Raw genomic sequence first — 25072 nt, 5'->3', positions numbered from 1 at the left:
CTTGGTGTCTCAGGTAACTAACTCTCAGTGATGACAAATTGTAGAGCAAGTGATCACATTCATTGGCAGAGAGATTTTCCTTACTTGAAGTTACTGAGGTTAACTGTGTCATAAAATCACAGGTTTGGTCTAAATAAATACAAATAATCATAAAGTTGAAAAGGAATACAGGTCATGAAATACATAGGTATCAAACCATTTGTCTTTGCAACACTTAGGTATGACTTGAACCATATTAGAATATACCTGGATAATATTTATCAAAATAAATAAAAATACAATAAAACATAGATAATATTAATTTATGGTCTACTGAGTGAATGTGTGGCCCTCATAGAAAATATGTGCAGTTTAATAGCTCTGTTTCTACTTCAATTGACCTAATACAATACTATGTCTCACTGAAAGATGAGGACACAGACCCTCCAACTCTTAATACAATATATTGTTCTTCTGGACCTAGTGCATACACATATACATACACAAACACACACGTATAAATACATATATATATATATATAAATATATATACAATGTATACATATTACCTACAAAGATATATAAGTACATATATATATATATGTCTTAATATATGTGCATAAATTTTTCTGCTTCACAAAACAATAGAATTGGTCTACTTAAGTAAATAAAATGTTATTGCTAAATGACTACAATTGCCACTTTTTTGCTTTCAAATTAGAAACAAGATAAATTCCTAAATATAAAGACTGAAAAAAGGAAATGGAATACAGGTAGCCAAGGTTGCTAAAGCAAATTTTAAGCTTTGTAACTATTCCTTTTGCTGACTTAAGATGCCAAAAGGAACCCAAAAAAAGGGATATAAAATATCAATCAAATAACCTATCGGGATTTACTAAGAACTAATGATACACCAAGTATTTTGCTAAAGCCTGGAGGTACAATGATACAAAATTAAACTGTGAATCACTATTGGTGAAAAAATGCAAATCAAAACAACTCTGAGATACCATATCACACCTGTCAGATTGACTAACCTGACAAAACAGGAAAATGATAAATGCGGGAGAAGATGTGGGAGATTTGAAACACTAATTCACTGTAAGTGGAGCTGTGAGCTGATCCAAGTATTCTGAAAAACAATTTGGAACAATGCCTAAGGGACTATAAAATGGTGCATACTCTTTGATCCAGCAATACTGCTTCTGAGGCTGTATCCCAAAGAGATGATAAAAATGGGAAAAGAGCCTACATGTAGAAAAATATTTATAACAGCTCTCTTTGTTTTGTCCAAGAACTGGAAATCAATGAAATGCCCATCAATTGGGGAAGGGCTAAGCAAGTTGTGGTAGGTGGATGTAATGGAATACTATCTTGCCATAAGAAATGATGAACAGTCGAACTTCAAAAAAACCTGAAAAGACATATATGAACTGATGCTGAGTGAAATGAGCAGAACCACACAGTACTGTTATACAGTAACAGCCACAGTGTGGGAAGACTGTTTTTGATAGACTTATCCCTTCACTGTAATGCAAGGTCCTAAGACACTTCCAAAGGACTCAGGATGCGAAATGCCATCCACATCCAGAGAAAGAACTATGGAGTTGGAATGCAGAATGAAGCACACTATTTTCTCTTTTGTTATGTTTGGTTTTGTTTAGTTTTTCTCATGCTTTCTCCCATTGATTTTAGTTCTTATATGAAACATGACTAATGTGAAAATGTGTTTAATAAGAATGTATGTGTAAAGTACATATAAGACTGCATGCCATCTTGGGGAGGAAGGGGGAAGGGAAGGGAAGAAAATTTAAAACTTATGGAAGTGATTGTTGAAAATTGAAAACAAATAAATTCGAAGAATTTTAAAAAATAATTTTTTCAAATTAAAAATCATTAAACTGTGCCTGACATATAAGTAAATGTAAAATATGAATAAGGTAAGAACAATTTCAGGAGAAAGAAGTACTAACTGGTATGGGAACCAAGAAATGCCTAAAGTAGCAGGTTAGTCAGTCAACTATCCTTGGTTAATCACCTACTATGTGCCAGACACTGTACGAAGCCCTGGAGATACAAAGAAAGGAAAACAAATGATCCCTGTTCTCAAGGATCCCAGAGTCAACAGGAAAAAATAATATGTGAACAATTATGTATTATGTTTTAATCATTTATTATTTCTATGTTGATGATTTTTAAATCTGCTTATCCAACAGTAAACTTTCTGCTGACCTCATCTGCTGCCTTCAGTTCTCTATTGGACGTTTTGATATGGGTATACTGTAGACATTTTAGACTCAACATGTCCAAAATTGAACTTGTTTTCCCTCCTAAGTTCTTTCCTCTTCCTAAGTTCCCTACTAGTGCTTTTCTCCTCTTCACACAGGCTAGCAACCTATGTGTCATTCTTCATTTCTAACTTGCTCTTACCACATCCCATCATACACAATTTATTATCAAGGCCTGTCAATAATAGCCTTGGGACACCTTGGATGTCTTCTCTCCTATGACATTGCCGCCACCCTTGTGAAGTTCCTCCTCACCTTGAACCTTGGACTATTAAAATAGCCTGCTAGTAGCTCTCCATACCACAAGTCTTTCTCCAGTCCCTCTTTCACCGCTGCTACAAAAGTGTTTTTTCTTTCTTTTCAATTTTTAATTTATGGAAGAAAAGAAGCATTTCTATAACATAGTATAATAAATAAAGATGATTGCACATAAAATTGCAAGTCTATTTTGTGACTTGCTATTTCTTTTAAATATAAAATAAAATTAAAGTGCAAGTTTCTTTTTATGTTGCTGTTTTCTTTCCTTCTCCCTCTTCCACCATATATATGCACCATTAGATACAAATATGTGTTTATAAGTACATATATATATATATAGAATCATTCTATGTATGTTTATATTTATTAATTCATTCTCTGGATGCAGATAGTATGTTCCTTCATATGTCCTTTGTAGTTAATTTGGGCATTTAAATAAATTATAAGCTCAAAGTTGTTCTAAAAACAATATTGCTTTTATTCTATACAATGCTCTTTTGGTTCTTCTCATATCACTCTTTATTATTTTGTGCAAGTGTATCTATGTTTTTCTAATATCGTTGGGCTCAGCATTTCTTATAGCACAGTAATATTCCATCACAATTTCTGAAGTGCAGATCTGACCATATCACCACTTTCTTGCCCCTAACTGGAGCAGCTTCAATTGGCTGCTTGTAATCCTCAGGATCAAAGATAAAATTTTCTATTTGAAATTTAAAGTTTTTTCATCAACTTCCCCTCACAGTCACTTCCAGTCTTGTTATACCTTACATTTCTTCCGTTTTCGTATACTCTGTGATTCATTGACACTGGTTTCCTTCCTCTTCCTTGTATGGATTACTCTATCTTCAGACTGGGCATCTTTATGATGAGCCCTGTTCCTATAACTCTCTCCTTCTTCATATTCTCCTTCTGATTACCTGGATTCAAGACCCATCCAAATTTCCTCCTTCTACAGGAAGCCTTTCTCTGTCCTCCTTAATTCTACTGCCTCCCTTCTGTTAATTATCCCCTATTTATCTTGTGTATACCTTATTTAAACAAAGGTTTTTGTATGTTCCCCTCCCTCTTAAACACTGTATCATGTAGAGCAGTTTTGTCTTTTACTTTTCTTTGTATTTCCAGCACTGAACACAGTACTTGTTATATTATAAGCACTTAGTGTTTATTAACTGATTATATACCACACAATATATATACATGGTAAAATGAGGATGGTTTCAAGGGAATGCACTAAAATTAAAAAAAGACTGGGAAAAGTTTCTTACAGAAGGTGAGACAATATAAAAGTTTAAGGAAGCCGGAGAAACCAGGAGGTAGCAGAGATGGGAAAGCTGGCAAATGCTCAAAACTATAAGATAAGGTGTTCCAAGTAAGGAAGTCAGTATCTCTGGCTACAACAGAATGGGTGGGGAGCAAAGTATTTTTGGTACTTAACCTGAATTTTAAAGGAAGTTATAAATACTAAGAAAGAGATGAGGAAGGAATGCTTTCCAGACATGGGCAACAAAATATATAAAGGCAGAAGAAAAAATGATATGGATAAAGACAAATCAGGACTTTGTAATAAAAGAACTCTGAATCTCCTCCAAGATCTTGGTTAGTAATAAATATTTCTCACAATGGCATGTCGGTCATTATGTCTAGAATGTTGAGTACATATACATACAGGGATATGTAATCACACTGGAAGAGTAGATCAAAGCCAAATTGCTTTTAAAACTTTGAATGGAGGAGTTTTCATTGTGTCCCAGAAGTAATACAGAACCAATGGAGCCTTTTGAGCAATGGAGTGACGTGCTTAGACTTGTACTTTATAAATTCCACTTTGGCAGCTGTGTGGAGGTTGGAAATGGGATTTTGTTGTGTCAAGACCATCTTGAGAATTAGTCATTAAGTACATTAAAGAAATTAATGAATCACTAGCTGATGATGAATACTCCAATCTTTTCAATTCTGCTATACCATCAGGCAAGTAGTGAACAGAGTATATAAATCACAGGACCTTGAATCCAGAAAAATCAGTTAATGTTTTTTTTTTCAAATATTAACTCTGTGACCCTAGGCAAGATGTTTAATTTTTGTCTGTCTCTGGTTTTCCTCAATTGTGAAAGGAGATCGTCATAGCACCTACTTCCCAAAGCTGATGGGATGATAAAATGAGTTAAGTATTTGTAAAGTGATTTGCAAACTTTAAAGTGCTGTATAAATACTAACTATTGTTATTATTTGATTCAGACTTTCCCAGCTACCCCAAACTTCATTTTCCAAAAAGAACTGACTTGAGATATTGTGGTCTTCCTCTTTAATTCTCCAGATTCATAATTGAATCACCAAAGGACAATTGATAGTAGAACGAGCTGCCAGTGAAGATAGAATCTGATTAACTCTTTCAGTAGATTTTAATATAGAGCTCAAGTAGCAAATAGGTGTCACAATGGATAGAGTGCTGGGCCTGGAGTCAAAAAGGCTCATCTTCCTGAGTTCAAATCTGGCCTCAGACAGTTACTAGCTATGTGACCTTGGGCAAGTCATTTAACTCTGATTGCTTCAGTTCCTCTTCTGTAAAATGAAGTGGAGAAAGAAATGGCAATTTATTACAGTATCTTTGCCAAGAAAACTCTCTATGGGGTCATGAAGAGTCAGATATGACTGCAATGACTGAACAACTACAACAAGAAACTGAGGCTTCTTACCCTTACTCTTAATAATGATAGATAGATAAAAGAAAAGTGAACAAGAAGAATTTCCCTAGATGCAATTCACATTGAAAAACGTTGGTTTACGTCATTGTATTAGACCTAGTGGAGATATAATAAAAGAATATCATTTTCAAAGGAGAATCTTCAACTAAGTGTGAATTCAGTGTTCCCACTATATCATGTTTTTCTCTCTGAAAGCAGTATGGGCATAAGAAAATATAAAAGGAATTATCGGTCGTCTTGGAATTGTTCTACAGAACAACAGGATAACAGGTCACTGATTTGACTATAACCTTGGGTAAGGAGTCAACCAAAACATTTGTCATCCATTGTTCTCCAGTTGTATCAGTCATGTCCAGCTCTTTGTGACCCATTTGAGATTTTCTTGAGAAAGATATTAGAATATTTTTTTTTTACAGATGAGTAACTAAGGTAAACAAGGTTAAGTGACTCACCCAGAGTCACACAGCTAGTGAGTATATGAGGCCGGATTTGAACTCAGGAAGACTCATCTTCCTGACTCCAGACCTAGAACTCTATCCACTGAGCCACCTAACTGCCCAATCTGGTAGATGTCTCATTGTAATATAGCTACTGGTTTCATGAAGCTTAATGATGGAAGACTTCTAACTGATGCTTTCCTAACAGTTACTATGCCAACACAGCTGGATGTTGTTTGGGGAAAAAATAATAAATGATAACACTGACTTCATTTTAAGTCTTCAGTAGGACGTGTGGCCAAAATGCTTATCTTTGCATGGGAAATGCAGACATAAGGGGGAAAAAAAGCAATGAAGAATATGTCTATGCTTTTTTCTTCTGTACAGGATGTTGTTACAACTCTGGATTTCATCTTCCAAAGCCAAACTCCCTGGCATCTTGGGGAATATCTGGATGTGTGAAGTGAATCCGAGCTGGGTTTGTGGCGCCACAATGCTGGAGTGTCACTTATGAGAATAATTTTATTTTTTATTTACCAATTCAAACTATTTCTTTCACACAGCTCATACTTTTTCCTCCTCAATTCTTTAGGGCTACCATTGCCAAAACCTCTCAGATTTTTCCCTTCACTTACATGGTTTCAAATAAAATTGGACCCTTCATGTTTTCAAGATTAAAAAAAAAAAACTTTCAAGAGTATCCACTGGATCAGTATTTCCAAACACCACATAATAGTCAAGTGCTTCCCAAAGGCAATTTAACTCTCAAATTACCTGGATCATTAAAAAAAGCAATTACAAATAGTATCCTTTGGGAACTGCTAAACCATAACAAGTCATTCTGGTCTGAAATTTCTTTTCTGAAAGAAAAACTATTGTCTTCTTTTTTGACCCAATTTTACTCTTCCCTCACATAGAAAGAGCCCTCAAGTCTCAGATTAAGAGTTCAAATGGATTATATTTCTGAACAAGAATTTTTTTCATATATTCTTTATATACATATGTGCACTACTTGTCTCTTCTATTACAATATGTGTTTTGTGAGAGAAGTTGATTTTCATTCTTTTATTTGGGTCCACAGTCCCTAGCCTAGTGCATAAACCTATTAGGTGCTTAATAAACATTCATTCATTTGTCCATTGATATAATCAAAACTATGACAAGCTATTTAGAAGAAAAAGATGTACTGTTACACTTTTTAGCTAATCGGAAAAGTATTGCATTTCAGAGAAAGGAGAGACTGAAACATTAAGGCATCTCATGTGATTTTCAATCCCATATAGCATAAAAGTTTAAATATAATATACCTAAGTACCATTTTATTACAGACAGCCAAGTGTTTCATTGACTAGAGTACTGGACCCAGAACTAAAACAACTGAATTCCAATCAGGCTTCAGACACTTATTACCTAAGTGACTTCGGACAAGTCATTTACCTTTGCCTCAATTTCCTCAATCGTAAAGAGAGGATGATAATAGTACTTGCCTTCCAGGTTCATTGTGAGGATTAAATAAAATATTCATAAAGCATTCCAGTGTAGCATCTGGCACATAGAAGGTTCTTTTCTTCCTTCCTAAGGAAAACTGATAGGTGTGCAGAAAACTTTGCTAAAACCAGAAATACGTTCTTCTTGTCCTACTGTTGCTGATTCATTCTTTAAATATTTCCCTTCAAGTCATGGAGAAGACATTCCCTACCTGAGGGTTGTTCATGTTTTTTTCAAAGAAAGAAAGAAAAAAAACTTCAAGCAATTTAGTGCCCAAAGAAAAAGATACCAAGGTACTCAGAGTGGTCAGTTTAAGAATATTAATCATGATCATAACAGAGTGGAAAATTAGAGCGGGGCTTGTGTGTGGTTTTATTAAAACAAAAATTGTCCATGAGCATGAATGCTAAACTATTAGGTCCCTTTAATAATCAGGCAACATTTGTTTTACTGAGACAGCAGTATTATTCTGTTTTGTTTTCTGTTTTAAAAAGCTAACTGCTTTTTGAAAATCCTTAAGAATTAAAAATGTCATCCAGCTAAATCTTGGGAAATTAAAACTATCCTTTTCCATTCTCTCAGACCAGACTGCTATTAGATAACATTTTTTTAGCTAACATCTCTCCCAGAAGCTTTTGTATCTGATTTGCCTGAGAATATTTTAGGAAGTATTTTCTAAGGATGATACATAAAATAAGCAAACAACTAATAATAAACCTTTAGGGACTATAGGACTCCAAGGCTCAGCTGGAGTGTTTTAACATAAATGCTTTATGTTCGAAAAAAATTCTTCAAGAAGTTTCAAAACCTCTTAAGGTTGCACATTTCAAGTCCACCATATGGGTTTTTCCAGCTTTTAATCACTGTCTAACCCAAGTATTCACATTTATTAATTTTCTTCACAAATGATTTTCAATCATCTTAGCCATCAATCTTGGCATTCATTTCTTGCCATCAACAATCAGGGAGAAAATGTTTCTTTGTTTCTGTCTCCAATTGGACCTCTGCTATCTGACCCATCCATTGTATGGGTTTAATTAATTATGTGCTTAGCTTGGAACAAATTTGCTGGGAATGTAAAATTTTCCCTTTTCTTTGAGTCAGCCCAAATACACCAGCAATACTGCCAAGAAATGTAACAGAAATTGTAAAACAGATCAAAATAGCTCACTGGTCCTTCTGGATGTGCAGCACTAGCTTTAAGACAGAGATATCCACCAGCAATACACTGACTGTTTCAGTATCCTCAGTGAAACCTTATCTTTTGCCATAAGAAACAGCATAGATGGGGCATTAAGAGAAACATAGGAAGACTCATATTAACTGATATGGAGTGAAATAAGTAGAATCTGGAAAATAATATGTATAATGACAACAAAAATTTAAAAGAATGTTTAAAATGAAGCTAAATTCCATATAACTATTATTAACATGGTTGGACTTGGAGAAAAGATGACTAAAGGTATTGTCTTATTTTTGTTGAAGAGGTGGAAAAATATAGGTGTGGTTTCAGTGTTAGCTGACTTTGGTTAATTCTTTGTCATAAGTGAAAGATGAGGAGGGAAAGTGCATATTTCAAAATGACTGATATAAAAAGAAATGTTATGGTTTTGTTCAGTTAGTGAAACATACAAACAGAAATACTTCATATCTATTTCAAAACGAGAACTTCCAAGTAATCAACTGGATCTTCTTGTGATCATTTATTATGAAACCTGGTTCTCAAAGTCTTTCTGCAAAAAAAAAATTAACCTGGATTATTCCTTGAGAGATAGAATAAAGTATGTGTATTGGAGGAGTATGTTTCTTAATAAAAAATTATACATTGATAGAATCAAAACATTCGATATTATGCAAAAGAATTATTGTGAAGTTTATTTTCAATTCCTTGGACCTATTCCATTCTCCTAAGGGAGTTATCCAAAGAAATGAGAACTAAGACCACAAAATGCAATATGATTCATGAATCATGAGTCATCATGAGAGATGAGAGATAGAATGTGAGAGCTAAAAAAAGAAGCCACTAAGACCTAAAGTTTTCATGTTAAAAATCTTGACTACAAATTAGTAGTCAATATTGAAATATTAATCTACCAGCAATATAAGCAAATATATTAAGGGCTACTTTTTTTACTCTAATCTCTTTTTTCCTTCATGACCAAGACAGTTTCTTGATTGACAAACAATGAACATTTATGCTGGCTCTGAGCCATTTCATCTTATGATAATATGATTTCAGAGAATTCAGTTATCTAAATATGCACACTTTTTTTAAATTCGAAGGAAGTTTCAATCAGTAATCCCAATGACATAACTACTGAAAAGTAAATATCTTTTAGAAGCAAAGTGACATAAGAAGAATTAAACCCAAGTCAACAAACATTGGCTAATTCTCTGCTATTTTCCAGTCACTATGTTAGCTAATTAAAGGAATTTATATTTATATCTGAAATATGTTGTCTGGCAAGGTGTTTGGTGAAGAATTTTACTTCTACCTCAGAAATAAAGACAAGAGGGAGCAGAGCCAAGACGGCAGAGTACAAGGATGAACTGTAAGAGCTCCCCCCTAGCAGCCCATAAATACCTGTAAAAAATGACTGAACAAATTCTAGAGCAGCAGAAGCCACAAAACAGCAGAGTGAAAGAGATTTCCAGCCCAAGACAGCCTGAAAAGCTGACAAGAAAGGTCTATCACACAGGGCACAGAGGGGAGCACAACTCAGCCTCTGTGCTGAGCAGAAGGGACAGGACTCAAACTGGCTTCAGGACACCAGCAGCAGCAACAGTTCCCAGACTACTCAACCCACAAACACCAAAGACAGTTTCAAAGGTCAGTGAGAAAACACTTGGACCTGGGTGAGAAGGGACCAGGGTTCTCCTGACCTAGCCCCAGCCTCAGGCAGCAGCAATGTCCATTTTTGGAGCCCTCAGCCTAAAGCTCCTGGGAAAATTCGGCAACTGATCTGGGTCTCAGGCCTGAGTGGCAGTCCTGGGATGAAGAGGAACACTGGTGTGGTAGAGCTTGTGAAGGGTTTGGAGAGAATCCTAGAGAGAAAAGCTTACAGTAGCTCCCAGACCAGATTGTATGCCAGGAGAGAAATAAACTCCTCTGTCTTGATTGTGCCACCTTGGAGGAACTAAGAACTACAGGCCCCCAGAGAATATCCTCCTCTTGACAAAGAACTCAAAAGTCTGGTAACTGGCTGGGAAAATGCCCAAAAAAGGGGGGAAAATAAAACTATACAAGGTTACTTTCTTGGTGAACAGGTATTTTCTTCTATTCTTTCAGATGAGGAAGAACAATGCATACCATCAGAGGAAGACATAAATGTCAAGGCTTCTAAATCCAAAACCTTCAAAATAAATATGTAATGGTCTCAGGACATGGAAGAGTTCAAAAAGAATTTTGATAATCTTATAAGAGAGGTGGAGGAAAAATTGGCAAGAGAAATGGGAGTGATGAAAGAAAATCATGAAAAGTGAGTCAACAGCTTGCTAAAGGAGATCCCAAAAATGCTGAAGAAAATAACACCTTTAAAAAACAATTTGGGTATTGTGGAAATACAATCAGGATAACACAAAATCTAGCAACTTCTCCATTAAGGGATCAAAGGGCTTGGAATATGATATTCCAGAAGTCAAAGGAAGTAGGATTAAAACCAAGAATCACCTACCCAGCAAAACTGAATATGATACTTTAGGGTGAAAAAATGATCATTCAATGAAATAGAGTACTGTTAAGCATTTTGATGAAAAGACCAGAGCCATATAGAAAATTTGACTTTCAATCACAAGAATCAAGAGAAACATGAAAAGGTAAAGTAGAAAGAGAAATCAAAAGAGACTTATAAAAGTTGAACTTTTGCATTCCTACATGGAAAGATAATATTTGTAACTCTGGAAAGTTTTCTCAGTATTTGGGTACTTGGAGGGATTTTACACACACACACACACACACACACACACACACACACACACACACACACACTCACACACACAAGTATATATATATATATGGCAGAGGGCATAGAATAAGTTGAATAGGAAGGGATGATATCTAAAAAAGAAGAGCTGAAAGAGGAATATATTAGCAGGAGAAAGGGAGAAATGGAATAGGGCAAACTATCTCTCATAAAAGAGGCAAGAAAAAGCATTTTCAATGGAGGGGAAAAGGGAGGAGGTGAGAGGGAAAAAGTTAAGCTTACTCTCATCACATTTGGCTTAGGGAGGGAATAACATGCATGCTCAATTTGGTGTGAAAAATCTATCTTACACTACAGGAAAGTAAGGGAGAAGGGGAGAAGTGTGGTGGGGGGATGATAGATGGGAGGGCAAATGAGAGGAGGGAATAATTAGAAGTATACACTTTAGGGGAGGGACAAGGTCTAAAGAGAGAATAGAATAAATAAGGGGCAGGATAGGATGGAGAGAAATATAGCTAGTCATTCACAACTTGACTATTATGAAAGTATTTAGCAAAATTAGACATATATAGACTATATTGCATTGCTTGCCTTCTCAGTAGGGACGGATGGGGAGGGAGGAAGGGAAACAAGTCAGAACTCAAAGTTTAAGGAATGAATGCTGAGAATTGTTTTTGAATGCCCCTGGGAAATAAGAAATGCAGGTAATGGGATATAGAAATCTATTTTGACCTACAAGAAAAGAGAGAAGATGGGAATAAGGGAAGGAAGGGGTGTGATAGAAGGGAAGGCAGATTGTGGAAAGGGGAAATCAGAATGCATGGTGTTTTGGAGTGGGGGAGAGGAGGGATGGGGAGAAAATTTGGAACTCAAAATCTTGTGGAAATGAATGTTGAAAACTAAAAATAAATAAATAAGAATTAAAAAAAAGAAATATTATGCTGCACAGGAGGAAAATTCTGATCCCTGTCTAATTTTGCTTGATTGTTTTATAAATAAATAAAGACAGGAGATAATTAAAACACCTTCCATCTCCACTCAAAAAGGCTGACAACCATAAAGTATACACAGAATCAAAGACTCAAAATATTCAAACACTACACTACACACACACCACACCAGATATGCAAACAAAAACTCACACACCTTCTCTCTCCCTCTCTCTCTCTCTCTCTCTCTCTCTCTCTCTCTCTCTCTCTTTCTCTCTCTCTCTCTCTGCCTCTCTCACACACACACATAGTCACACACACACAAACACACATACACACTGATTTGTGTTATGCGTGTTTTATTCGTTGATATTTAAGTGGACAAAGGCACAGAAGGGATACCTTGGTATTCTTTAGTTACTGCCACAAAATAAGGAAAGATCCCAGTGAATTCTGCAGCAAATGCAAACACTTTCTCCACTATAGGAGATATTGAGCAGAAATAACGGTCAGAGATACCCCATTTGGGAGAATGTTCAATACTCATCCTTTTTTTCTCTTTTTTTTACATTTCATTTTTAGTTCCAAATTCTCTCCCAGGTTTTTCTGAAACCAGCTCTCTCATCATTTCTCATAGTATAATAATAGTATTCTATCAAAATCATCTACTATATATAACCTGTTCAGCCCTTCCTCACTTGATGAATATACCCTCAGTTTCTAATTCTTTACCATTACAAAAATGCTATCATAAATATTTGAGTGCATATCAGTCATTTTCCTTTTCTTTTAATGTCTTTGCAATACAAATCTGGTAGTAGTATTGTTGGGTCAAAAGGAATGTACAATTTTGTAACCCTTTTGGCATAGTTCCAAATTGTTTTGCACAATGGTTGGACCAGTTTCACTAATTAGTATCCAATTCTTCCAAATTTGTTCCAACATTTGTCATTTTTCTTTTCTATCATATTAGCTATTTTCTCAATATGATATGATACTTCAGTGTTGCTTTAATTTGCATTTCTCTAGTTATGAGTGATTTAGAGCATTTTTATATGATCACAAATAGCTCTGATTTCTTCTTCTAAAACCTCCCTGTTCATATCTTCTGACCATTTATCAGTTAGGGAATAACTCTTATTTTTTATAATTAAGTTCTATATAATATTTGAAAAATGAGGCTTGACCGGGAAAATTGTTGTAAACATTTTCCCAGTTTCCTGCCTTCTTTCCAATTTTAGCTACATTTTGTTTGTGCAAAAACTTTTATTCTTATAATAAAATTAATTATTTTAATAATAATTAAATTTTAATTTTAAATTAAATTAAATTTTAATTTTAATAATAAAATTAATCATTTTACCTCCCGTCATCCTCTTCATCTTGTTTGGTCATAGGCTGTTCCTTTAAACATAGATATGAAAGGTAAAGTTTTCCATGCTTCCTTAATTTTCTTATGTTGTCACGGTTTATGTCTAGGTCATGTACTCATTTTGAGCTTATTTTGGTGTGTAGTGTGAGATGTTGGTCTAGTTTTTCCAATATTGCAAAACTTGGATATTTGGGTTAATCAAACACAAAATTATTATGGTAATTTACTACTGTGTGTGTGTCTGCATACACACACACACATTAATTCAAAACAAGGAAATAAATATGAGGTGACAGAAGTTAAAAATCATAAGCAAAGCCAAATTGAGCTTTGATTAGACTCACAACAATTGTATACTAACAACCCAAAGGAAAAATGGGTGTATATAATGATTTCTACTGCATCATATAATATCTAAACCCTAAGTAACATTGGAAGAGAGAGAAATATTTTGATTGCTCATTTTTGCCCAGTTGAGATTAAACTACTTACAAAAATTAGATTCTGTGAATGGACCCCAGTAGGGAAAAGTCTTATTTCTTAAAGAGAAAGATGGCAAAGGAATTCATGCTTCTCTACAGTTTAATTTAATTTTGTTCAATAAACATGTATTGAGCCTTCTGAAATCCCCTCAATTAAAGGCATAAATAATTGCCTAATAATTCCAACTCTACTTCTAAAATAGAAACCCTGTACAGTCCATTGTCACAGTTCCTGCCTAAGCTGCTCAGCTCCTTTCTTCTTAGTATTTGGTTTTGTACCTCTGAATCATACTTGTTTTTTGTATTGGATCTTTGATATCATTATTATGTGGAATTCCTGATGAACATACTCCCCTTTTTCAATGCAGATCAACATCTTCTCTACAACTTTATAGCCTTAAAGAGTTGTCTAAGATTCTGACCAGTTAAATTATTTGCACAGGGTCATATTGCTAGTGTGGAAACATGTTGCCTTTTATCCAGGTCTTCCAAATTATGACCATGCTCCTCTCTCTAGGCACTAGGCCATAACTGTCTCTTTAACCTATAAGACACTTATCATAGTTTGTTCTGCCTTATATTAATCATGTTGTTAATCACGTCATTTCCCTAGATGGTAAGGGACTTTGTCATTTTTGAGCTTCATATTCCACCACAAATACACCCAATGTCTAACACAATAACAGGCTTTCTTAATCTGTGGGAAAGAAAGAGAGAGAGAGAGAGAGAGAGAGAGAGAGAGAGAGAGAGAGAGAGAGAGAGAGAGAGAGAGAGAGAGAGAGAGAAAGAAAGAAAGAAAGAAAGAAAGAAAGAAAGAAAGAAAGAAAGAAAGAAAGAAAGAAAGAAAGAAAGAAAGAAAGAAAGAAAAAGAAAGAAAGAGAAAGGAAGGAAGGAAAGAAGGAAAGAAACAAAGAAAGAAGAAAGAAAAAGGGAAAGAAGGAAAGAAAGAGGAAGGAAGGAAGGAAGGAAGGAAGGAAGGAAGGAAGGAAGGAAGGAAGGAAGGAAGGAAGAAAAGAAGGAAAGAAACAAAGAAAGAAGGAAAGAAAGAAAAAAGGAAAGAAGGAAAGAAAGAGGAAGGAAGGAAGGAAGGAAGGAAGGAAGGAAGGAAGGAAGGAAGGAAGGAAGGAAGGAAGGAAGGAAGGAAGGGGCGATAACTGGTAACTTTCCATTCTCCATCAGTAGCTCTGAATGGTCTTGACTACACGGAACATCTCTTCTCCATGCTGGGGCCCCCTTTGGTCCCCTTCCCCCTGCTTTTCAGCTTCCTTTTTATGTGTTACCATCCCAATTAGACTGTAACTTACTTGAGGGTAGGAACTGTCTTTCTTCTTTACTTATTTATAACCTCAGAACTTAGTAATCGCCTGTAACATAGCAGGCACTTGATAAATGTTTATTGAAGACAGTTATTTCAATACAATTGTTTTCCTTTATATTTTTAGACATTTTATGCATTTGAAAACATCATCAGGCCACCAAAAACGTCCATGATGAAAAAAATTAACTAGTCTTAGTTGATCTACACAAGTAGGACTATAAGAGATATTTATCAAATGAAAGAACTTGCATGGTTTCTGTACTTCAAAGGTTCACCCTTTCCTCATCTGTAAAATGGGGAAGGTAATACTTTTACTACCTACCTTATAAGATAACTGTAAGGAGCAAATCAGTTAATCTATGAGAAAAACCCATTATAATCAGGCATTCCTCTATAAATGAATATATTCTGATTGCTTAGAAAGAAAGGTATCTGTTAGTGCACTGAGGCCAAAACACAAAAGGATTGGAGGCTGTTAATCGTTACCTGTATACAATTCTGGGCTTAAATTATTTCTTCCCAAGGAAACACTGATGGCATCTTCCATCTATTTATATCATACACTAGAATTCAGAAACCAACCACTGGCAATTTGTTTCCAAACAAAGACTTTAGAGTAGAAGAGGGGAGTCTCCAGGGACTTGCTACATTCCATGAGTAGGGAAATGAATGCATTCATAAAAGAAAGTATATGAAGTAAAATTTATTTTATTTTCCTTGAGTCACATTCAATTTTACCAATCCATTTCTTTCCACAAGATGCCACAGGGGGCTCATGTTGTTTGTTGTTGTTTGGTTTGGTTTGTCTTTTAGAGGAAAAACAAGCAAAATGAGTTAAGTATGGACTTTAGTTATAATCTGGTTAAGTAGCTTTGAAAAGTTTTTATTGTCATTAGTCCTCCTCACTAATGAAGGAAGGAAAAAACAACCTGGATCATCAACAGATGGCAAGAAAAGGGATGAAACTTCATTTGAAAATACCAGAAAAGGAAAATCTTTTAAGTAATTTTTATTCAAAAAAAAATAGAGATGGGAATATAACTTGCACTATATATATTCAATATTATGGAGTCACATGAGAAATGCAGAAGGTTTGTTCCTGGCTACTACTAACTAGCTCTAAATTCCAGGAGCTTAGGAAAACCAGCCAAGGGTTGTAGTCTTCATTCAGCTTCTATGACAGGGTGATGTAGTTGCTCAAAGCAGTACAAAGTACATGACAAATGTGTAAAATAATGTCTTGGAACAATACCATTGTGTGAAATGATACAACTAAGATATAGCAGCCAAGAAAAATATGAAATTAAAATAGTTCTATAAAAACAGATGAGCAAACATGGAGAATGAGTTCTTATTTTCACCCTAGTTCCATTAGAGTCTGTCTGCTTGGGTGAAGTTAAGTTGTGCAATTATTTCATGACAAATATCTCTAAATGCACTCATTGGATAATCAGTCTTATAGTCGCTTTATCTACCTTAGGCTTACTCAATCACAATTTTTAAAATTACTTTTTTGAGTTGACAATACAGTTTTTAAAGGCTTCCTTTGGTAATATCCAATAACAATTCTTTTGGGGGGATTTTTCTTAAGTGGGAATCTAATGCCCCAAAAAAGAGAAAGCTTGGGAGGAACATGCTTTATGTCTTCAAATAATTTCAAAATTTTTCACTAGGAAAAGGAAGGTCCAGGGCAAAGCAAACTCATTCTACTTGGCCCCAGAGCGTAAAACTAGAAATAATGAACACAAGTTGTAGAGAAACAGATTTTAGGTCAACAAATTGAAACAAACAAACTTCCTACCAATTAGAGTGATCAAAAAATGATGTCTGTTGTCATAAAGTCAGTAGATTCTCGTTCCCTAGAGGTGTTTGAGAACCAGTTAGATCGTCCTTTTTCAGGTATATTATTTTAAGTATTAGAGTTAACATCTCTGAGTACCTTTCATTCATTTCAATAAATATGTCTTGAGTATTCTTCTAAGATTATCTAAAAGTATTACATTAATAGAAATCAAAATTATGAAATGATCCTTGACTCTTAGGAACACTTTTCCAACAGGAAAAAATTATAATATTGTAATTGTGATATTTTGCTAATTTTCATTGTGAATAGTAAAAATGAATATTTATTTATGACACATACATGTGTGTATGTGGAAATATGGGTGAATCAGAAGATCTCAAGAAATGGATTCAAAATGGTAGAGAAGATACACTCTGTCATCTGAAACCATGAGAAATGTGTTGTAGTTCTATTTCTGCTATTAAGTCATTATGTGATCCACTAACTAATCCTGTGACTTTAGACAAGCCACCTGTCTCTGGGCCTCAGGTATCTCATCTGTGAAACCAGGAGGACAGACAATATTCAATTCAACAATATTCAACAAAGACTTATTAAGTGACTTGTCTGTAGGAGGCATGAAAAGAAGAAAGGGTGTGCTGGAGCTAGTTTACACTGATTCATGAGAGCTGAATGTTAAATTTTTAGTATGAGTATTTATATTTCAGAAATCAGCAAACAATAGAAGTTAGGGATTGCATTATTGTTTTGATAATATTCCAGGCTTAAGAAGAGGATAGAGAAAATGTTAATAATGCATATTAAGTATGTCATGCAGGGTGGGAAGGGAGAGAATCTAATCTTAAATATTTATCAGAACACCCCTGAATAAAAGGCACCTGGGATATAAATGGTACTCAGTTTGAGTACCATTTTTTAAAAATGTGGACTTTCCTGATTAATTTCCTTACTAGTGTCCCCCCATTCTTTGGATTTAATTATATGTACATATGTTATATCCCCCCACCATGGAATGTAAATTTTTCAAGAGCAAAGATATAGAGAGAGAAAGAGAGAGAGATGTATATATGTGTGTATGTGTATATGTGTGTATATATACTTATACGTGTACATAATGCCTGGTACATAGTAAGCATTCAATAAATGCTCTTGATTGATTGGGCTTTGAAAGCTTTCAACACTTTGGAATGAGGAGGATGAAAATTCCTTGCCTTCTTGAATGCACAAAATCATGAGAGCTCAGAATGAGGTCACAGAAAGCTAGCACTCCACTTTGGCTGTAATATAGATCGAGTGAAGGAGGAATAGTATGAAATAAAGCTAGAAAGGTAGGTAGTAATAATTACAGAGACAGGCAAAAGCCAGACTCATGAGTTTGTTTATTCGACAAGTAATGAGGAGCCACAGAAAAATTTTGAAAAAGAAAATGATTTGATAAGATCTTCTATGCTTTAGGAAAATGGACTTTGGGGTAATTATGCCCTATTTCATTGTTATCTCATTATGACATGGTGGTGACTCTGATTCTCACAGGCTTTGCCAGAAGAATGTAAACTCTGGAATTGTATACCATGCTGTAAAGGCATTTAGTATTGTCCTGATAATAGGGCAAATCTGCTATCCTAGGACCAGCTAGCTAGCTACAGAGAGTCTCATTACCAGGCTTAGTGATGAATCATTAGCCTTAGTGATACATTCTTTGGCCATGACTACTCTGAAGAAACAAAGAAAGATAATAAATGACCTTCAGTCTTGTCTCTTTCTATTTTTCATATGACTGTGGTAACATTTGAGTATTTGAATGAAAGACGAATTTCAGGGGGAGAGACTAGAAGGAAATATAGTTCACATAAGAGGCAATGAGGTCCTGAAAATCGTAATACTGTGCAATAAAACCACAGAGAATTTTTATAAATTTTACAAATGATGTAAAGCTGGGAGAAGTTGCCTACACTATGGATAAAAGAGTCAGAATCCAAAAACATCTTAAAATGATAGTACAGTGACATAAACTGAATATGAAGAAATATTCAGGGATAAATGCAAAATCTTACTCTTGGGTTCAAGAAATTATCTTCACATGTACAAAATGTGAGGATATAAATAGACAACTTATTTTTACAAAAAATCTCAGGAATTAAGTGACCTCCAAAAGTAGAATTAGGAGTAATGAGTGGAAGTTAGGCAAACTGAAACTTGGTATAAGAAAACACTTCCTTGGGTTTAGAGCGATTTTACAGTGGAATGGAGAATAATCTGATGAATGGAGTGAGGGGTGGGGAAGAGAGCATTTATCAAGCACTTAATATGTTATAGGAACTAAGTTAACCACTGTAGATTTGAATACAAGAAAATGAGAGACTGCATACCCTCAAGAACTTATATATTCTAATGGGGAAGACAAATGGGAATGTGGGAAATGGGAAGGGGGAAAGGCAACATAATGTAGAGGTATCCAGGCAGCGGCACCGAGTCCAGGCTCTGGCAGGATTTGGCAGCTCAACTGTCAGAAACTGAGGTACTAAGGGTGAAGTTCAAAGTTCTTGTGGGGAAAAGATGCAGGTTTCCATAGAAGAGGTAGCATATTTAATGCTCATAGCCAGAAATGTGAGAAATATTCAGGTGATGAGACAGAGTTGATTAGATAGGGGACTGAGAGAGAGGGAAAAATCAAGGTGGTTATTAATTATATTATAATTGAGAGAATGGTAGTGACATTATATGGACCAAAAAAAATTGAGAGCAGTGTTAGGTTTCAAAGGTTAGAAGGCAAATTCAATTTTGAATAGGTTGAGTCTGAGGTACAAGCAAAACCTCCAGGTGAAGATGGCAATCTGTTAATTGGATATGTGGAAGTGGATTTCAGGAGAGGGAGTGAAATTGAATATGCAGATTCAGAATCATCTGCTTGGAGATAATAATTGAAGCCATGAAAGTGTTTGAGGTGACCAAGGGAGACAAATGAGAAGATAGAAACAGATGGAGAGCAGAACCTTGAGGAACAACCACAATAATATTCTTCCAACATCCATTGGGAGTAGCTTTTACTGAAAAAAAATTTGTAATATAAATGAAATTAATCTTGTTTCTCTTCATTGATCTGTTATTTTTTAATTTCAATTTAATTTCAATCAACAAGCATCAATTAAATGTCAAATGTTCTGATAGCCAATTTAAAAACTCTCTTACACAAGGAGTTTCCTCTCTGCTCTGTCTTCTATGTCTTCATCATATGTTTTTATATGATTGATATGATTTTTCACATTTTTTTAATTCTAGAACTTTAATCATATCTAGGGTGGTCCAGGTGGATGGTCTCCTTTTCTCTTCCTTCCCATCTGTTTCTTTTTGTCAAATATAACCACTTATCATGCTTCCAGTTTCCATTTTGCTTTGTCAACATGCTCCTAGAGGACAAATCAGATATCCCTTCTGTGTGGAATTTACAAAGTAAATTTAGGCTTCATGTAGCAAAAAAATAAACTCCTCAAGAATAATAGTTGCTCTAAAACCAAATAGTCTGCCTTGGGTGATAATAGGTTCCTTGGAATGGAGAATTTTAATCTAAATACCTGGGATTTTTATAGAGGGAGTTGTTTTTTATTGTTACGTATTGGAATAGATGTCCTTTGAAATTTCCTCTGAAATTCTGTGACACAGTATCTCTCAGGTTTTCCTATGACCTATTCCTGAGTCATTTCCCAATATCTCTACCATCACTCCCTCCAAAATCACCCCCTAGAGATTTCTCCTCATGTAAGAATCCCTTTGATTGCCAACTTATAAAAGAAAAATATTCACAAATCTCTCTTTCAATCATTTAGGGGACACATTGATTGAGACAGTCTTACATTAGTCAAAGCTGTACAGTAGGCCATATTTCCAGCAAACATTTATTTTACAAATCTGGGTTGGTTCTCTGGAAGAACTACAACATCTCATACAATCCTTATGTTAAGCTATCACATTACTCTAATTGACATCTGAAAACAGTTTCTCAAAACACAAGGCAATGAGACACACCACAAACAAATATTTCCTATGCCTACTGTACTTGAGAGAAAAAATTTTGAAATATCAGATCCATATTTCACTGTGGCATATTTATAGAGTACAAAAATACACAAATGTACTAAATTCAAATAATAATTATAATCATTCCTAAATTTAGTCATTATACCAAGGGTCAGTTGATTTTATGATGAATAGTAACCAGATCTAAATATTTTGAGTTGATAAAAATTTTCCAAATAGTTTATATATAATCTGATTCAGGCAAAAAACTGAAGAATTCATTTTTCCAATAATTACTAAATTCATATAAATTGCAAGGAAAATTTATGAGAATATCCTTGGTTTATTTCGCAAACTCAGAGGTGGACTTTTTGAGCTTTCTTTTTAATATCCAAAAACATAATCCATTATTTTTAAATTTTTTTAAATAAAGTTTCCTTTCAAAATTACTAATTGAATATAAGTATCTTTTTAAAGTACCTCTCTTCTGACCCTACTTAGCTAATCTTTCTTGTATGTCTGGTATGAGGCAAATAAGCTATCTCTTTTGTAATTGTTTTCCGGGTTGTCCTTCATGATAATGAATCTGATCCATCTTCTAAGGATGTCAGAGGAAACAAAAGAATTCTGAGGTTTCTCTTTTTTTTACTGATTAAAATATTCATATGGTATTTTGACACATCATTCTAATTCCCAGACCCATTTCTAGGTTTATAGCCGACAAGTGTTGATCATCAGATGTTTTAATCTACCTTCCTGGGTTTTCTGTAACTTTCATCTATATTTTACCATGAACCTTCCATACAGGATTTGTTTTTCCAGCCTAATTTCACATCTAGAAAATCGTGCTTACTCCCTGATCATATTTTATGAGACAGTCATCTCAAAGAAACACCATTGCAGACATGCAAATGTGGGTGTGAAAAGGACAAATTGGTCTTATTATTTTCTCTTTTGGAACTTGGGGCTTTTATTGTAATATCAATTCTAATGGAAAATAAGCAGCTTGAAACACATCAGATTTAAGGCACAGCAAAAACCTCTCCAAATACACTTTTAATTGTTAGTAGGATCATGCTGCTGTGATTGTGTCTAACCAGAGTCACAAAGCTTCTTTCCAGGCCTACAAAAGTTGGTCTAAGAATTCCACTCAAGAGCTCTTTTTGTCAAACAAGCACAAAATAATCTTGAATTTTTGTATTGTTCCCGTGAGTGGATTCATATGCACTGTGAAGAGGCTCTCTCTATTGGCTCTTCTCCTGGCTCTGGAGAAGTTGTGGAACCCAAGAGGACAGATTAAGGAGAAGAGAGTACATCTTTATTTGTACTTTCACTGGGTTCTTTAGCAAACTGCTACACATCATCTCAAACTGGATGACAATTGAAATTCAATAAGTCCAAAACAGAACTCATTATCAATCCCTCCTTCTTTCCCAATTCGTCTATTACCATTAAAGGTATTACCATTTTCCCAGTCATCCAGCTCACAACCATGCTGTCATTCTGAACTCCTCATAGGTACTCATGCAACATAGACAATCCATTGTCAAATTTTGTCTTTTTAACTTTACAGTATCTTTCATTTATATCTTCTTTCTTCCGGACATGCTGTGTCTTGATCACCAGTTCTCCATATCCAGCTACTAGAATATCATATCGATCTGGAGATCTTGCTGGTACCTCAAGCTCAACATGTCCAAAATTCAGTTCATCTTGTTGCCCTTGAAACCTGTCACTCCTCTCAACTATTCTGGTTCAGATGGTGGCAGTCTTTAAAACAAACCCAACAAATGGGCATCCAGCCAATGCTTGAAAGACATCTAGCTAAGGAGAATCCACTATCTCCAGAGGCCACTTATTGCACTTCTGGACAGCTCTAAACATTGCAAACATTTTGATTTTGTTTGTTTTCTTTATAAAAGAAGCTGAAATTTGTGAGAAGAAAGCTGAGATAATCCATTTCATTTTGGGATAGAAATTATTAGGAAGTTTCTCCTTATTACCAGCCACAATCTACTTCTCCGCAGTTTCTACATGATGCTTCCCATTTTCCTCCCAATACCAAACAGAGCAAGTCTAATCTATCTTCCATATGATAGCTCTTTGAAACTCTTAAAACAATCATTTTTAGGTACACACACATACACACACACACATACACACACCATTTAAATATTTTTGCAACAGGTGAAAATATTGCTAGTTATGACCCTATATCTCCATTAACCTTTTTGTTTATCAATCCCCTCACTCCCAACCATGTTACCACTCCCTTCTTTCTATCTATCCTGGTCTTGACCACCTTGAATTTAAATATAATGCACTGCCCATGTCTTGTTTCTCAACTTCTTCTGTTACGGAATCACAGAATATCAGATTTGGAGAGAACTTCAGAGATCATTTATTTCAACCCCTTCCTTTTTCAGATGGTTAGTACAAGAAAAATCATAAAACCCAATATGATAGGAAAATCCAAATAGAAGAGTGGTCCAAAATCCCTCTTCTTGGAAGTGTACCATTGGGCCCTTGACAGTTTTCCTAATTATCCCTTTTTAGAACATCAAGCCATTTCATCTCAGAGATTGTAGTCAGTTTCAATTCCATTTACATGCATTAAATGGGGCCACCCTCAGTATTTATTGTTGATGAAGCAATGAAATGAGTTGAGCCAAATGACAGAAAACAAAGAACATGAGCATGGAAACCCTCGATCAAAGAGCCAAATCTCACAGAGCCTCATTTTGAGAACTCCTGCCAAGACCAAAGTGCAGCCTATCACTTAATAAAAAAGCAGCCTTGAGACAGGTTGAAGCAGAAGTCAAAACTGTTATCTCATGCACTGAATTTGAAAAATAAATGGCTACTACTAATACAGACAGGAAAGTTAACTGATCTTAAGAGATACTTTCCATTACTTCTCACCAACACTTTTTTTGGTATTGTCTTAAGCTTTCTTTGTCTGAACATGTATATGCCAATAGTAAGCTAATTTTTGTATAGGAAATGAGTCATAGGGTCAGAGATTTAGAACTGGAAGGAACATAGGAAGTTGATTACTGGAGCCCCTTTCACTTTCTAGATAAGGAAACTTAGGTCCAAAGAGGCTGTTGACTTGCCAGATACCATATAAATAGTAAATGGTCAAGCCAAGCTTTGAACCCAGGTCTTTGAGCTCTAAATCCATTATTCCTTTCACAGTCCCAAACTACTTCCTCAAACCTATAAAACAGAATCAAGGAAATGATCCATCTACTACATGGGATTGTCAGTGTACTGAAAGAGGAAGATTTGTTAGCACTAATAATACTTCTGAGGCCAACAAGACATAGGGCAGAGAAGTCAGTAGTATGGCAGTTTTTCTCAAATACTGATTGAATTAATTGATCCTGAGGCTCCTTTACTACCTAAGTTTCTGCAGTACTATGAACATTACAAAAGAATCCTCTTCCACCCCTTCAGTGGCAGAGATGAAGAGAAATGTATAGGATGGATGCAGGGATGATGGTGGCAGTGAAAAGAGAAGGTGAGGAATGGAAATAAAATAGGCAAAGAATAGTTTATCCTTGTTTTCAGGCTCATCCTAATCCTGTTAGAAAGTATTTTCCCACTTGTCTTCTCTAAGAGAATAATGGATGTGCTATGTTCCAATTTGTTACAGCCATTATTATAACTTTTATAATACTTTAAAGTGATGGCAAAGAAAGAAAAGTTGGGAAAGGTATGGGAAATAGCCCAATGATTCAGGTTTCTATACACGTTTATAATAGTCTGCTTGACCCTCTGTCCAGAATTTCTCCAGTCACAACAAGCTAACTTATTGTCCAGAAATTCATCAGAAACTCAGTCTCATTTCAGAATCTGGGATCAATGTTGACATGATTTAGAGGAATGGAGGTGGGGAGGACATGGTTACAAATGATCTCATGTTAGTAGTTCTCAGAACTGCATCAGTCTTGCTGCTGGTTTCATTCTAAACTTGGTATCTCAATCTTCTACAACTTTGCCAATATCTAGCTTTCTTGGTCTTGACTTCTAATCTCCCAAGGGCTGCGTTCCTGATACTTGAAACCTACTA

The sequence above is a fragment of the Notamacropus eugenii genome, chromosome 2 (genome assembly GCF_028372415.1).
Source record: "Notamacropus eugenii isolate mMacEug1 chromosome 2, mMacEug1.pri_v2, whole genome shotgun sequence".
In the NCBI taxonomy this organism is placed as follows: Eukaryota; Metazoa; Chordata; class Mammalia; order Diprotodontia; family Macropodidae; genus Notamacropus; species Notamacropus eugenii.
Note: the sequence above shows the minus strand (reverse complement) of the source record.